Below are 16,376 nucleotides of genomic sequence, written 5' to 3'. Positions count from 1 at the left end.
ATTGGAATGCCACTCCACCCTGTATGTGGCAGATCCTACCCTTGGAGTTTGGGTGTGAACACAAAGCTAGTATAATTGAAACATAAAATCTGAAGTCAAAACTTCTATAGCCTTTGATGTGTAATTGTGATTTCACCTTTCTCCAGACGTTGCTTTTTCAAACACTTCTATTTCAAGGATAGAGGTCCACATCGCCTTCAAAGTTGCCTGGTATTATCAGGCTGAGTAACAAATGTGGTAATAGAGTGCTAATATGCAAGAAAGTCTTTTTGGCTTTATTTTTTTTTTTTTTTTTGAGATTTTATTTATTTATTTGACAAAGAGACACAGCTAGAGAGGGAAATCCCAGCAGGGGGAGTGGGAGAGGGAGAAGCAGGCTTTCCGCTGAGCAGGGAGCCCGATGTGGGGCTTGATCCCAGGACCCTGAGATCATGACCTGAGCCGAAGGCAGACGCTTAACAACTGAGCCACCCAGGTGCCCCTGGCTTTATTTAAAAGTTTGCTGTAGCACCAATCCAAAATTCCAGATTTTACCAATTTCCTTAACTAAACCATTTGTTAAATCAAAGGATCTGGGAAATTCCATTCCACTTTTCTAACATTTATAATATCTTGCCCTTTGCTACTTCTGTATATAAAACTGTGTACTGATAAACCTTCTTTTCCCCCACAAAGAAAGCTTCTACTCTTTGCTTTAAATGCTATTCCATCCAGTTTTTCTTAGTACTATATCTGTCTCTACTCACCCCACACACATACAAAATACAACTTCTTTTATTTCATTCTTTAAAAATTTGATTCAACTTAATTGTTTTGTTTCCAAGTTCATGCTTCTTATTCATTGTTCTTCACTCAGCCAATTTTTTTATTTGGTTGTACTTTCTGAAAATGGATTGCTTGATTTGGGTCCTGTAAAAACTGCTCTTTCATCCTGTTTAAATATTTCCTAACATAAATTATAAAGCAAGCATACTTTATTTCTGGAAGCTAACCAACAATCTATGCAGTAGAGCAAACTAAAAGCTTTACTTATGTGCTAGTGGGAAATTATCAAGATCTTCACAGTAAACTAAGGAATTAACCTGTTAAAAATTCAATTCTAGATTTCTCTATCCTCCTCCTGAGGATGGTCTACTATCCTCCTAACTGAACATGATAATGCATGAATGAGAAATAGCCTGGAAATTTCTGACAGTTATTTTAAGGCTGACTTCTGGGCTGCATAGATGGAAATTTACTCCTTCAAAAATACTAAATACAAAAGGGGCATAACTACATACTTCTAGAAGTAGAGTTGGTTTTTGCTAATGTTTTTACAGATTTTAAAGGACAGAATAGGTACTTGATAGAAGGTGTAAATTATATGACAGTAAAAGTCACTTTTATAGAAGACAGGATATTACAAAGAGCTCCTACAGAAGGCTTTTGAGACAATATGCTGTATCTACCAAACCATACAGCAGGACTGAAACTCATTTCAAAGATAAGAAATTGAGAGACTTAGAGGGGCGCTTGGCTGGCTCTGGTGGTAGAGCATGCGATTCTTGATCTTGGGGTCATGAGTTCGAGCCCCATGTTGGACATAGAGATTAAGAAAAAAAGAGAGAAAAGAAACTTGAGACTTACAGAGGTAAAGCAACTGGCCTAAGGACTCGGTTCCAGAATAAACAAAGGTCTCCTGACTTAGCCAAATACAGACAGCATTCTTCCCACTTACCACCTGTCTTCCAGAATGGGACTGTAATATCTCATGAGAAATCAGTTTTCCACAAGAGTTCTCCCTTCACAGAAAGCGCTTAGGGAGAATTGCTCTTTGTCCTATGATGCATATCGATTCGCTTTTCTTTACAAATCTATTTTTATATGGGATCTACAAATTAGAAAGTATTGAATATGACTACTTTGCCAAGACTGAAAACTGTGGCAAAGATAAGCAGCTCCTAAAATCTCTCTTTTACAACTACCAATCTCATAGAATACTTCTTACTTAACTGCATTTTTCAGAAGGAGAATCTGTTCTCTCAATGAGGGTGCCTTCCTCCTAGTGAAAACATTCAGATACAGATGACTGGCATCCTATCCTACCACAGAAGTAGGTGTTTATTAGCAAACCCCACTTTGCTCTTGTTCAGTATACTGATAATTTGCTAACAATCAACTAGAGTGTTGGAAAACCCCCATAAAGATTTCAATTTTACAGAAAGTACCCAAAATTCCACCAGTTTTGCATCACAAAGTAGTGGTTAAAGTAAAGTTTTGAGTAAAATGCCATGTGTGTGGTTTTTGTGGGTGGTTGCAGCTCAAAACGACTATTAGGCCTCATCAGTTATCTACAGGGGAGAGCTATGATGGCAAATATAAATTAAGACAATTATGATTATCATAACTTTTTTTTTCTTCTTTGGCAATATATACCACATTGGTAATTCTTGCAACCTAATGACAATTCAGAACCATACCTAGCCTTTAAGTGTGGACCCCCAAAACCCGCCAAAATAAAGAAAATAAAAAGGTCGATCCCTCGGGGGTTTTGACATGTGGTCAACTCCCAACAATGCTTACGGATTATGGGTTCTCCAGGTGCTGGTATTTTAAGCTCACTTGGTAAAACAAATCTCTAGCTTACTGGGGGTACCACATTTTAAAGAGAAAAATTTACCAAAGGAGAAACTTAAAATACTTTAAGGTCATGACAAACCAGTGTGAAAGAGAATCCTAACACCTAGAAGTGAAACTGCATCATCCACCCAGCCTGGAAAGAAAAAAGAAAGCTAAAAACCACTATAGAATAAGAATGCAGAGTTTGAGAAAACCCCTAAGGTGAATTGTGAACAACAACAAAAAAAAAGAGCCCCCACAACATAAGAAATGCATACTGTATGCAAGAACCACTAATGGAAAGAGTTCGCCAGCATTCCTGTAATTACCTCACAAAAAATGGTTAGTCCCATGTAAAGAATGGAACTTTCAACAATCCAGGAATTTAACTGTTCATTCCAGAACTCGTTATTTAATTCTTTTTCATATGCTGGTCAGCTATAGCATCTCATCAAGTCTTGTCAGAAGCTTTCTGTACAAGTTCTCTGGAAGAAGAACAATTGAGATTTGGTATGAAACCGGGACAAGGAACCCGGAAGCGCACAAGCATGGGGGCTAAGCATTGACTCACTTCAGAGCCCACATGGCAGCACGGTGGGGTGAAAGGAACAAGGACCTTGAAGTTGGTTGAGAGTCTTCGTACCAGCTCTGCCCCTTCGGCGCTATGACTTCGAGCAAGTCCTTTAATCACTATAATTGTCACACCCCATCTAAAGAATGGACCTCACCACTTACTTCTTTGGGCAGAATGAGCATTAAAGACACTTGAGCATGACAAATGTCCATATATATATATCCGATACACGCTCTTACCCATTTCTTTGCAACATAATCACTTCCTTTCTCATACCTATCCACAATCTCAGCCAAATAGTAGATGACCAAAGATGCTTTCTGTTCCTACCAAATGGGCCCGATATTACTATAGGATCCTAAATCCTCATGTTTGAACATGACACATTGGGGTCATATTGAGTCATTTTTTTAAATTGTATCTCTAACATCCAAACTATGTCTTAACTACCAATCTGAACTGAATTTATACAGAAAGGAAACTATCCTAGCTTATGACTTCCAGATAATTATTCTCTTATTTGTGATCAGTGTTGAATTCAAATCTGACTTTTCAAAATATTCTTCATAGAAAGATGTTTTATCTTCTGGAGGATGATGTGTTTCCTTAGTTTATGAAATGCTTTTTTTTTTTAAGATTTTATTTACTTTTATTATTTGAGAGGCAGCGAGAGAGAGCAGAAGCAGGGAGGGTCAGAGGGAGAAGCAGACTCCCGGCTGAGCAGGGAGCCCAATGCGGGATTCAATCCCACGACTCCAGGATCATGACCTGAGCAGAAGGCAGATGCTTAACCAACTGAGCCAGCCAGGTGCCCAGTTTATGAAATGCTTTCACCTACATTCTCATTTACACCTCCCATTATTCCAGACATCTGCATGGTTCTAAATTATTCTATCTGTCATTTAACATATAAATGCGTATTTTAGACCAGATCTCACATAACGGTGGAGACCCCAGCACTCCTAAAGAGGATCCTAAGGAGGGTGCTTAGAAGTTCCTCATGATTCCTTGTCACTTCTGATCCTAAACCCCAAATGCAACCTGATTCTCTCATCTCCCCTCGCTTTCACTTCACACCTACTGCTGACACAGCCTGCTCTACTCTGTCTCCAAAACACATTAACGTCTGGGTGTCATGCAAGCAGATCTTCATGGGAGGAAGATTATAACAGCGAATAGGAAACAACTTAAAATTGAGAATCAGACATCAAAGCCCACGCCCCCTTCCTTCTCTGCCACTGGAGGAGCAACTACCCTACTGCTGGGCCCACTCTCCTACCACTCCTGCCCAAACAAAAGCATAATTTAAAAATTCCCTCCAGCCTCAATTAAAAACAAAAACTTCTTGTTTCTTTACCATGCAGAGCAATTTCAGCCCCCAGGTCCCAACCACTCCTATCTAAATTAGCCCTTTACCTTGACCAAACCAAACCAAACCAACAAATAAAAAACATAATTCCATTGTCCTTAGCTTCCAACTCAAAGATCAACCACTTTTTAAAAGTTGCTTTTTTTTTCTTCCTGATACATCCCTATCTTAAAGAAGAAAAAACCCATTTAGAAAAGTTAAGTGATTTGGCCCAAACAGAACCTGGGACCTAGGATTCCAGGGCAGGTCATGTGATCTTTTCCACATTCCTCTCTACACTGCTGCTTCACTCTGGTAGGTGCAGTCCTGCTGATAAGGTGCTGAGGCCTCCCCTTCTTCCCTGCCCACCTGTTTGGGGAAAACCTGTACCAGCTAAAAATTCTATGAGACACAGAGGAATGTAAAAGTTCTTAAGGGTCATGGCTGCACTAGTTCATTTATGTATCATGGGTCCCTAGCACAGTTCCTGTCAAAGGTGTTCAATACATTGAGGGGAGGGAAAATATTCTTTGCAAATCTTCACTTAATCTGCTCAAGGGTTTTGGAGCCAAGGCCAATTAGGAGTCTTTCAATAAAGAAGGAGTATCTAGTAGCGGCCCAAAGGGTGTTACATATAGAACAGTCACTACTCCTTTTGCTGCTAATTGACCATTTAATCCTACAACCAATGATTAACTGGAATGCCTCTGGCTCCTACAGTCCTCCTTCACAACTCAAAACTATCTTCCACTCCACTGTTCCCTCTAACCTAGTGACCCCCCATCTCTCCCTTCTTTCAATTCTTTAACAGGTTAACGCGTGACTGTGTTGTCTCCATGAAGGCGCAAATTCAGACTCACGCGTACTCCCACGCTCCTCTCTCCACCATAGCCCTTCGTCTAACAACACTAAAAGACACCTTCCCTCCATGATCCGTGGAAGGCTGTAGCAGTTCTCAGACTGTCCGTAAAGAGACAGAACACAATTTAGGTAACAGAAGGAAGTGAGGGCCATTTTGGGTAACAAAGAATTATGGTTCATTTACATATGAACATACATACAACATGGATGAATCTCAAAAGCATTACGTTAAACAACTGAAGTCAGATTTGAAAGGCTACATAATGTGTCATTCCATGTATATGACATTCTAGAAAAAGCAAAACTACAGGGACAGAAATCAGATCAGTGGTTGCCAGATACAGGAAGTATGAGAAAGGGATATATTACAAAGGGACACTAGGGAAATATATTGGATAATGGAAAGATCTTCGGTGTGTTGGTAGTTATGACTACACAGCCTTCTCAAAATTCAAGAACTACAATCTAAAAGAAGTAAATTGTACTATATGTAAATTATACCTCAGTAAACTTGACTGAAAATATTTCTAAAAACTAATGGGGGTAAGGGAGGGGAGATAAAAGGGCCAGGTCCAAGAATTTGCATTTTTAATTCGCTCCCCAGGTAATTCTGATGCAGGCTATCCACAGTCCACAGTCTGAGAAGCACTGCTAATGTTTGGATCGCATCACAGTACCTTTATCCTTTTTGGCACATGCAATGTGCACACTTTTGGAATGGAGTATCTTTTCACAGAGTTCAGTAGGAGAGTAAGAGCAAAATATATGCTCACTGGGGTGTCCTGTAAGGCTGGCAGTGAGACTTCAAAAAAAAAAAAAAAAAAGATAAGGTGTGCTCCTGCTTTAAAAAAAATTGTTTTAGAACTCGTAAATGCAACAGTCCTCTAGTAATGCTGCATTCACCTTCTACTGCTGCCATAACAAATTACCAAAAATGTAGTGGCTTAACACAAATTACACTTCCGGTGAGTCTACAATGGCTTGGCAGGGCTGCATTACTTACTTCTGGAGGCGTTAGGGGACAATCTATTTCCTTGCCTTTCTCGGCTTCAAAAGGAAGCCTGCATTCCCCGGCTTGTGGCCTGCTCCCATCTTCAAAACCTGAAATGGCCAGTCGAGTTTTCCCATCTCAAAATCCTTAACATAATCACATCTGCAAAATCCCTTTGCCATGGGTAACATATTCATAGGGTTTGGGCATTACGATGTTGACATCTGTAAGGGGTCCGTTATTCTGCCTACCACATACACCTAAGCAGTCTAGGCAAGTGCTTAGGTATAAGATAAGAAAAGCAAATCACCCATCTGTTTTCAAGCTTAACTGATTTGAATACAATTAGGAAGGTCACATTTTCTTATGGTCCAAACAGGCTGAAAAGTCAGTTCATTAACATGATCGTAAAAACTGATAAAGCTTATACAGGATTACCTAAGATGGTATATTGCTTCCTTTCACCTTCACTACTGATACTCTTGGACAACCAGAAACAACTATAAAGAGATGTGTTTGCTTTTTCAGACACACACACACATCTTATTTTCCTCAGTTTTACTTTTGAGCATTAGCACTTTTGTGAGGGGTGCCTGGGTGGCTCAGTCAGTTAAGCAACCAGCTCTTGATTTCGGCTCAGGTCATGATCTCTGGGTCGTGAGATCGAGCCCTGCTTGGGCTCTGCTGGGCATGGAGCCTGCTTGGGATTCTCTCTCTCCCTCTGCCTCTGTTCCACCTCCCCACCTATAAAAAAAATAAGTAAATAAGACCCAGTGAAACTCAAAGAAAACAAAAGTGGACCATAAACTTCCCAGGCAATAAGCCTTGTTGGGGGGGTGGGGGAAGCCAATATATACCTGCATAAGATTAGAAAATTTAAATAATATTCTATCCATATTTCTTCTTTGGTGAGTGTCTGTACAATTTTTTTGCTCACCTTTTTATTTATTTTACTATTACCGAATTTTAAGTTTTGTTTTTTATATTCTGGTTGCCATTTCTTTATCAAATACATGCTTTGCAAATACTTTCCCCCCCCTGGTCTATGGCTTGTCTTTTTATTTCCTTAGCACAGCTTTTCAAACATCCAAAATTTTTAATTTTGACAAAACCCAATTTATCAACTTTTTTCTTTTGTGGTTCATGTTTTTTTTGTGTCCTAAGAAATCTTTGTCTAAGATCCCAAAGATTTTCTAGGTTTTCTTCCAGAACAGCAGTGTACAAGAGAGCTTTCTGTGATGATGGGAATGTGCTACAGTCCAAGCTAACCTCTACACTGGTTATAGCTAACCACACACAGCTACTGGGGACTTGCCACACGGCTAGAACTAAGAGCTGAATTTTAAAATTGTATTTAGTTTTAATTATTTAAATTTAAATAGCCACATGTAGCTACCATATGGACAGGAAGTTCTAGAAGTGTTATAGTTTTGATTTTACATTTTGGTCTATGATACATTTCGAGTTAATTTTTGTATGTGTTTGAAGTATGGATCAGGGTTCATTTTTTAAAAATACGGACATCCAATTATTTTAGCACAATTTTGTGAAAAGACTACCTTTCACTCCAATGAGTTATCTTGACACCTGTGGCCATGTTTATGTCTTTTTCTGAACTCTGTATTCTGTTCCATTGACCTATGTGTCTATCCTTTCACCAGGATCACCCTGCCTTGGTATATGGTCAACTGACCTTCAACAAGGGCATCCAGAATACACAATGGGGAAAGGATAGTCTCTTCATCAAATGGTGCTGAGAAAACTGGACATCCACATGCAAAAGAATAAAACTGAATTCTTACCTTATACCATATACAAAAATCTTCTCAAATGGATTAACAACTTAAATGTAAGACCTGAAACTGAAAAACCCTAAAGGGGGGAAAAAAAAAACAGGGAAAAGCTTCATGACACTGGTCTTAGCAATGATTTCTTGAATGTGACACCAAAAGGATAGGCAGTAGATGCAAAAATAGAAAAGCTGGGACTACAACAAACTAAAAAGCACCTGTACAGCAAAGAGAACAATCAACAGAGTGAAAAATCAATCTATCAAAAGGGAGAAAATATTTTGCAAATTTATAAGGGATTAATATCCAAAATATTTAAGGAACTCTTACCACTCAAAAGCAAAAAAACACAAATAATTTGATTAAAAATGGGCAAGAAATTTGAACACTTTTCCAAAGAAGACATACAAATGGCCAGTAAGTATATGAAAAGATGCTCAACATCATTAGACATCAGGGAAATGCAAATCAAAAACACAATGAGCTAACACCTCACACCTGTCAGGATGGCCATTATCATGAACAGAAAGTAACAAGTATAGAGAATGTGGAGAAACTGACACCCTTGTGCACTGTTGATGGAAATGTAAAATGGTACAGCCACTATAAAGAAAAATATGAAGGTTACTCAAAAAATATATAAAATAGGGGCACCTGGGTGGCTCAGTCATTAGGCATCTGCCGTTGGCTCAGGTCATGATTCCGGGGTCCTGGAATCGAGCCCCACATTGGGCTCCCTGCTCCGCGGGAAGTCGGCTTCTCCCTCTCCCACTCCCCGTGCTTGTGTTCCCTCTCTTGCTGTGTCTGTCAAAATAAATAAATAAAATCTTAAAATATATATATATGTGTGTGTGTGTATATATATACATATATATACATATATGTGTGTGTGTGTGTGTGTGTGTGTGTATATATATATATAAAATGACCATATGATACACCAATCCCATTTCTGGGTATTAATCCAAAAGAATTGGGGGCACCTAGGTGGCTCAGTTGATTGGGTGCCTGCCTTCAGTTCATGTCATAATCTCAGGGTCCTGGAATGGAGCCCCACGTCAGGCTCTCTGCTCAGAGGGGAGTCTGCTTCTCCCTCTCCCTCTGTGCTCCTCTCTCTCTCTCAAATAAATAAATAAAATCTTTTAAAAAGAAAAAAGTCCAAAAGAAGTAAAATCATGTTCTCAAAGAGATATCTGTGCTCCCAGATTTACTACAGCATTGTTCACAATAGCCAAGAGGTAGAAACAATCTAAATGTCTGTTGACAGATAAATGGATAAAGAAAACACGGTATATACAAATAGTGAAATATAATCCAGCCATAAAAAGGAAGGAAATCTTGTCATATGCCAGAAAATAGATGGAAGTTGAGGACATTATGCTAAATGAAATAAGCCAGTCATGGGCAATTATTGCATGATTCCACTCATATGAGGTTCTAAACTAGTCAAAAGCTATCAAAGCACAAAATGCAACACTATTGTATTGTATACGTAAGTCTGAGAAGAGGTGGAAACAAGGAGTCAGTATTACAACGAGTATAAACTTCCAGTCATGCAAGATTGAAAAGTTCTAGAGAGCTGCTATACACTATACCTACAGTTAATAATCTGTATTGTACACTTAAAAATTTATTGAGGGTAGAGCTCATGTTCTGTGTATGTTTTACCATAGATTTAAAAAAATCACACAGTCTTAATTACTATAACTATAGGAAGTCTTGAAATCAGGTAGCATGAGTCTTCCAACTTTGCTTTTCTCTTTCAAAATTGTTTTGGCTGTAGTTAGTTCTTTGCTTCTCTATATAAATGTTAGAAATAGCCCACTGAACCACGTAAATACAAAGGATTATAAGAGGCTACTACAAAAATTATATGCCAACAAATTCTACAACCTAGAAAAAAAAATGGATAAATTCTTAGAAATAATCCAAGACTGAATTAGGAAGAAAAAAAATCTGAAAAGAAATTAGTAGAAAGTAATGAAATTAGGGGCACCCGGGTGGCTCAGTCAGTTAAGCTTCTGCCTTCAGCTCAGGTCATGATCCCAGGGTCCCAGGATCAAGCCCCATGTCAGGCTCTCTGCTCAATGGGGAGCCTGATTCTCCCTTGGTCTCTGCCTGACACTCCCCCTGTTTGTGCACTTTGTCAAATAAATAAATAAAATCTTTTTTTTAAAAAAGTAATGAAATTAAATCAATAATCAAAAAACTCCCCAAAAACAAAAGTTCAGGAAAAGATGGCTTCACAGGTAAATTCTACCAAACATTTTAAAGAGTTAACACCTATCCTTCTCCAACTATTCCAAATAATTGAAGAGAAAGGAATGCTTCTAAATTCATTCTACAAGGCTAGCATTACACTGATAACAAAACCAAAGACCCTACAAAAAAGAAAATTACAGGCCAATATCCCTGATGAACACAGATGTAAAACTCCTCAACAAAGTATTAGCAAATGAATTCAAAAATGCACTAAAAGGATCTTTCACCACAATCAAGTAAGATTTATTCCAGGGATGCAAGGATGGTTCAATATCTGCAAATCAATTAATATGGTATAACACATTAACAAAATAAAGGGTAAAATGATATCATCTTGATAGATGCAGAAAAATCATCTGACAAAATTCAACATCAATTCATGATAAAAGCTCTCAACAAAGTGGGTGTAGTGAGAACATACCTCAACATAATGAAGTCCATAAATGATAAACCCACAGCTAACATACTCAGTGGTAAAAAGCTCAAAGCTTTTCTTCTAATATCAGGAACAGAACAAGGATGTCCACTTTTACCAATTTTATTCAACACTGTACTGGAAGTTGTAGCCATAGCATCAGACAAGTAAAAGGAATAAAAGGCATCCAAATCGGTAAAGAAGTAAAATTGTCACTATTTGCAGATGATATGATACTACATATAGAAAATCCTAAAAACATCATCAAAAACTATCAGAACTAATCAATGAATTCAGTAAAGTTGCAGGATACAAAATTAACATACAGAAATCTGTTGTGTTTCTATATACAAATAACATACTTGAAAAAGAATAATTAAGATAACAATTCCATTTACCATTACATCAAAGAGAATAAAATATGTACAAATAAATTTAACCAAGGAGGCAAAAGATTTATACTCTGAAAAGTATAAGATACTGATAAAATAAACTGAATATGACACAAAGAAAAGATATACCATGCTTATGGTTAAAAGAATAGTGTTAAAATGTCTATAGTACCCAGGGGTGCCTGGGTGATTCAGTTGGTTAAGCATCTGACTCTTGGTTTTGGCTCAAGTCATGATCTCACGTTCATGGGATCAAGCCCTGCATTGGGCTCTGCACTCAGTGTGGGGTCTGCTGGAGATTCTCTCTCTCTCTCTCTCTCTCCCCCACTCTCTCCCTGCTTGTGCTCTCTTGCTCACTCTCTAAAGTAATAAATAAATCTTAAAAAATAAAATAAAATGTCCATACTACCCAAAGCAATTCATAAAGATTTAGCAAAGATTCCATGCAATCCCCATCAAAATACCAGTAACATTTTTCACATAACTAGAATAAACCTAAAATTTGTATGGAACCACAAAAGACCCCAAATAGCCAAAGTAATCTTGAGAAAGAAGATCAAAGATGGAGGTATCACATTCCCAGATTTCAAACTATACTACAAAGTCATAGTAATCAAAACAATATGGTACTGGCACAAAAACAGACTCACAGATCAATGGAACAGAGAACCCAGAAATAAACCCATGCTTATGTGGCCAATTAAACTACAACAAAGGAGGAAAGAATACACAATGGGAAAAAGACACTCAGCTCAATAAATGGTGATGGAAAACCTGGACTGCTACATGGAAAAAACAAAACTGGACCACTTTCCTACACTACATGCAAAAATAACTCAAAATGGATTAAAGACCTAAATGTGAGACCTGAAACCATAAAACTCCCGAAAGAAAACATAGGCAGTACATTCCTGGACAATGCTCTGAGCAGTATGTTTTTGGATCTGCCTCCTCAGGCAAGGCAAAAATAAGCTATTGTGACTACATCAAGCTAAAAAGTTGTGTACAGTGAAGGAAATAATCATCAAAATGAAAGGGCAACCTACTGAATGGGAAAAGATATTTGAAAATGATGTATCTGGTAAGGGGCTAATATCCAAAATACATAAAGAATTCCTACAATTCAACACAAAACAAACAAATCCAAATCAATGAAAAAAATGTAAAGATCTGAATAGACATTTTTCCAAAGAAGACATACAGGGCCAACAGACACATGAAAAGATGCTCGACATCAATAATCATCAGGGAAATACAAACCAAAACCACAATGAGGTATTACCTCATACCTGTCAGAATGGCTTAGAATGAAAAAGAAATAACAAGTGTTGGTGAGGATGTGGAGAAAAGGGAACCCTCATGTACTGTTGGTGGGAATGTAAACTAGTGTAGCCACCATGGAAAAGACTATGAAAGTTCCTCAAAAAATTAAAAGTAGAAATGCCATATCATCCAGTAATTCTACTTCTGGTTTACCAAAAGAAAATGAAAACATTGATTTGAAAAAATATATGCATCCCTATGTTTCTTGCAGCATTATTTACAATAGCCAAGATATGGAAGCAACCCAAGTGTCCATCCATAGATGAATGGATAAAGAAAATGTATGTATGTATGTATGTATGTATGTATGTATGTATGTATGTGGAACATTATTCAGCCATAAAAAGGAATGAAATCTTGCCATTTGCAGAAACATGGATGGATCTAGAGGGTATTACGCTAAGTGAAATGAGTGAGACAGGCAAAGACAAATACCATGATTTCACTTATATGTGGAATCTAAAAAACAAACGAACAAACAAAACAGAAACAGAGTCACAAATACAGAGAACCAACTTGTGGTTGCTAGAGTGGAGGGAGGCAGAGGGATGAGGAAAATAGGTGAGGGGGATTAAGATGAACAACTACCAGTTACAAAATAAGTAACAGAGATGTGAAGTACAGCATAGGGAATACAGTCAATAATACTGTAATTTTGTATAATGAGAGATATAACTATACTTATCATGGTAAGCACTTCCTAACGTGTATAAATGTTGAATCATTATGCTGTACACCTGAAACTAATATAACATTTTATGTCACCTATATTTCACTAGAAAATAAATAAATTTTAAAAATAGCCCAGGGGCGCCTGGGTGGCTCAGTCAGTTAAGTGGCCAACTCTTGATTTTGGCTCAGGTCATGATCTCAAGGTCCTGGGATCAAGCCCCTCATTGGGCTCCAAGCTCAGAAGGGAGTCTGCTTGAGGATTCTCTCTCTCCTTCTCCTTTTGCCTCTCACCCTGCTTACACACACACTCTCTCTAAAATAAATCTTAAAAAATAAATAAATAAAAATAACCTGATTTCCACAAAGAAAACTGCTAACACTGTGATTGTAATTTCACAGGAACCTATACAGCAATTTGGTAAGAAATGACATTGTGACAATATTCAGTCTTCCAATCCATGAACACAGTCCATCTCTCCACTAATTTAGATCTCCTTTGATTTCTGTCACCAGTTTTGTAGTTTTCAGCGTACAAATCTTGCATATATTTTGTTATATTTATCACTAAGTATTTGAATTGTTTTGATGCTATTGTAAATAGCACTTTAAAAATTTTCAAGTTCAAAATGTTGTTAGAAAAATAGGATTAATTTTCATATATTGACCTTGTATCTTGTGACCTTGCTAAACTTCCTACTAGATACAGTAGTTTTGTAAATTCTTTGGAATTTTCTACATAGACAATCATGCTGTCTACCAATAGAGGCATTTTATTTCTCCCTTTCCAATCTATATGCCTATTTTTTTTTCTTGCCTTATTGCACTAGCTAGGATCTCCAGAAAAAGAATGTTGAATAGGAGTGGTGACAGCCAAAGTCCTTGATTTGTTCTATCTTAGGGGGATAAAAATCAGTCTTTCGCTTTAAGTATGGCTGTCGGTATGTCATACATGCCCTTTATCAGGTAGAGGAAGTTCACTTTTATTCCTACTTTTCTGAGAGTTTTATCAGGAATTAATGATAGATGTTAATAAAATGCTTTTTTTTGCATCTATTAAGATGATCATATGGTTTTTCTTCTTCAGTCTGTTGATACGGTATACTGCATTGACTGATTTACAAATAGCCAACCAACCTTGCATCTTGTGATAAACCCTACTTGGTCAAGACATATTTACTCTTTTTATACAATGGATCTTTTCTCAATTATTTTTGTGATAAAATACATGTAACATAAAATTTACCATCATGACATTTTTAGGTGTACAGTTCAGTGGCATTATAGAAATTCAAAACGTATGCAACCATCACCACCATCTATCGCCACAGCTCTTTTCATCTCACAAAACTAAAACTTTGTACTCATTAAACAATAAATCCCCATTCTCCCTTCCCTCAGCCCCTGTAAACCAACATTCTATTTTCTGTCTTTATGAGTTTGACTCCTCTATCTCATGTAAATGGAATCATATGGTATTTGTATTTTTGTGACTATCTTACTTCATTTAGCACGATGTCTAAAGGTTTATCCATGTCGTAGCATATGTGAGAATTTCCTTCCTTTTTAAGGCTGAATAATATTCCACTGTATGTATATACCACATCCTGCTTATCCCTTTATTTGTTGATGTACATTCTGGAGTACTTCTACATTTTAGCTATTGTGAATAATACTGCTATGAACACAGGTACACAATATCTCTTTAAGACCCTAGTTTCAGGAGCGGCTGGGTGGCTCAGTCATTAAGCACCTGCCTTCGGCTCAGGTCATGATCCCAGGGTCCTGGGATCGAGCCCCGCATTGGGCTCCCTGGTCAGTGGGAAGCCTGCTTCTCCCTCTCCCAATCCCCCTGCTTGTGTTCCCTCTCTCACTGTGTCTCTCTTGTCAAATAAATAAAAATCTTTAAAAAATAAATAAACAAATATCTTAAAAAAAAAAAAAAAGACCGTAGCTTCAATCCTTTCGGGTGTAAACTCAGAAATGGAATTGCCGGGTCATATGGTAACTCTATTTTTAATTTTTTGGGTAACTACAATACCATTTTCCATAGCAGCTATCATTCTATATTCCCATCAACAGTGCACAAGAGTTTCAATTTCACCACATCCTCACCAACACTTATTTTTATTCATTTATTTTTTATAGTAGCTATCCTAATGGGTATGAGTTAATACTGGCCTCATAAAATTAGTGGGAGAGTGTTCTTTCCTTTTCTATTTTTGGAAGAGTTTGTATAGAATTGCTATTATTTTTTCCTTAAATACTTGTAGAACTGGCCAGTGAAACTATCAGAGTTGTCCTGTGGGAAAGTTTTCAGATTGTCTATTACTTAAGTAAGGTTTGGTAGTCTTTTAAGAAATTTGTCCATTTCATCTAAGTTATCAAATTTATTGACATAAATTGCTCATAATATTCCCTATTAGCATTTTAATTTCTGTAGAACATACAGTGATGTTCTCTTTTTCATTCTTAATATTAACATTTGTATCTTCTCTGTTTTTTGCTGACAAGTCTACTAGAGGTTTGTCAATTTTATCTTTCTAATACCAGTTCCTGGCTTTACTGACTTTCTCTATTTTTGTTTCAAACTTTATTTCTGCCCTACACTATTTCCTACTAATTTCTGCTTCTTTGGGGCTTAATTTGCTCCTCTGTTTTTTAGTTTCTTAAGGTGGAAGCTGAGATCATTGATTTCAGGTATTTTTTGTTTCTTTTCTAAGTATTTTTAATGCTATGCATTTCCCTCTAAGTACTGCTTTAGCTTAGTCCCATATATTTTGCCCTTCCATTCAAAATAATTTTCAATTTCCCTATGCCTTTGTCTTTGACTCATGGGTTATTTAGAGGTGTGTTGTTTATTAATTTCCAAATATTTGGAAATTATCCAGATATTGTTATTAATTTCTCATTTAATTCATTTGTGACCAGGGAAATTACACTTCTTTAAATTTGTTGAGGTTCATTTTATTGTCCAGAATGTCTAACTTTGTGAATTTTTCATATATACTTGAAAAAGAATGTGTATTCTGCTGTTGTTGCATGGAATATCCTCTCAAAGTCAATTTAATCAAGTTGGTTGGTAGGGATGTTTAGGTTTTCTACATCCCTATTCACCTTCTGTCTACTAGTTCTATGGGTTACTGAAGGAGG

The 16,376-nt window shown here is 37.2% G+C and overlaps 1 long non-coding RNA gene across 1 annotated transcript in view; it reads right to left on the bottom strand.

Moving 5' to 3' along the window:
* Nucleotides 1-16,376, bottom strand: part of LOC148165102 (uncharacterized) — a 36,463-nt gene that overhangs the window by 16,575 nt on the left and 3,512 nt on the right. The window contains exon 2 of the long non-coding RNA XR_015769157.1: nt 8,817-8,966. This is a non-coding gene — a long non-coding RNA (uncharacterized LOC148165102). The remainder of the gene's footprint in view (nt 1-8,816; nt 8,967-16,376) is intronic.

This window comes from Eumetopias jubatus, unplaced genomic scaffold (assembly GCF_037043125.1).
Source record: "Eumetopias jubatus isolate StellerSeaLion01/CBP00866 unplaced genomic scaffold, mEumJub1_p1.0 scaffold_1, whole genome shotgun sequence".
Taxonomy (NCBI): Eukaryota; Metazoa; Chordata; class Mammalia; order Carnivora; family Otariidae; genus Eumetopias; species Eumetopias jubatus.
Note: the sequence above shows the minus strand (reverse complement) of the source record. Positions and strands in the feature narration are given on the sequence as shown.